Genomic DNA, 1618 nt, shown 5'->3' on the forward strand with positions numbered 1-1618 from the left:
GTCATAGCACCCCTTGCGGGATCAAGACGCACGTTTTGATGTATATATTACCGGGGTTTTCTCAAAGCTGCGGGACGAGTTACGCGCCGAAATTTGGCGGAAGAATAATAAACCCGAAACAGAAGATTAATAGATGCCTCGGAGCTGAGCACCCGTGGCACTAAATAGCATAAATAGTAATAGTTTAGTAGGGTATAAAAAGTCATAGTTTAGCTAGGCATAAAAAAGTCAGTATTGTGAGGTATAAAAACTCATAGTATAGCAAGGTATAAAAAAGTCATAGTAAGGCATAAAAAGTCATAGGCATAAAAAAGTTATAGAAAGTCATAGTATAGCAAGGTATAAAAATTCATAGTATAGTAAGGCATAAATAGCATAAATGGTAATAGTTTAGTAGGGTATAAAAAGTCATAGTTTAGCAAGGCATAAAAAAGTCATAGTTTAGCAAGGCATAAAAAAGTCATAGTAAGGAATAAATAGCATAAATAGTTAAAGTATAGTGAGGAATAAAATCTTATAGTATTGTAAGGCATAAAAAAGTCATAGTAAGGCATAAATAGCATAAATAGTTATAGTATAGTGAGGTATAAAAAGTCATAGTATAGCAAGGCATAAAAAAGTCATAGTAAGGCATAAAAAAGTCATAGAAAGGCATAAATAGCATAAATAGTTATAGTATAGTAAGGTATAAAAAGTCATAGTTTAGCAAGGCATAAAAAAGTCATAGTATAGTAAGGAATAAAAATTCATAGTTAGGCACAAATAGCATAAATTGTAATAGTATAGGGAGGTATAAAAAGTCATAGTATAGCAAGTGTTACATGCCTGGCCGAGAAAAGGGGATTTGTGTTGTGGGTGCCCCTCCCCCTTCTCTCTCTCTGTCCCTTTCTCTCTGTCCTCAGGTGCAATCAGCCTGATTGGCCTGCACCTGTGGAGTGTGGGTGCACCTGGACCAGCTAATCACCTCCCCATACAAAAGGACCGTGCGTGCAGTGCTGAGGGGACTTCTTTTCTCCCTCTGCTTGCTGGAGCTGCTGGTTGTTGTGTGTTTTCGATTCGTGACTTTGAGCTAATTTAGTAACTTAAAACAAGGTTTGTGGAGTGAGGTGGTGGATATAAGTAAGTCGGGGGACCCTTTATACTTTGCACTCACGTAGGACTCCCCTGTATATACACACTAGGTTTTAGGGTTGGTGCCACCTTTGTATTTACTTTTGGTTAACCTTCTTTATTAGATAAGACTCAGGATTTTGGTTTAAGTTTTATTTTGAGTCTAGCTAGGCCCAGTTTTATTGTACTTTTCAGTTTGTTTGGTACAACCACCTCGTCCCATCCTCCTCCACAATTGTATTTTGTTAATAGATTTCTGTTTTTAATAAACCATTTTTCTTTACTTATGACATGGCTACTTGATTCAGTTTTTGGTTGTTTTTGTTTTTTGGTTGTCGTAACCCAGAACCTTCTCCCTGTGAGGCAACAGTTCTAACCACTGTACCGTACCGTAACGTACCGTGAACCATCATCATCATCACAGTGCATAAAATCCAGTATTTAAGAAGATAAAATATGCAATCAAGTTGCATTGTGGAAAGTGTAGGATTACGTTCCACTTTATTAT

Source organism: Seriola lalandi, unplaced genomic scaffold (genome assembly GCF_002814215.2).
Source record: "Seriola lalandi dorsalis isolate HSWRI2012SDOR001 ecotype SW California unplaced genomic scaffold, Sedor1 jcf7180002054286, whole genome shotgun sequence".
Lineage (NCBI taxonomy): Eukaryota > Metazoa > Chordata > Actinopteri > Carangiformes > Carangidae > Seriola > Seriola lalandi.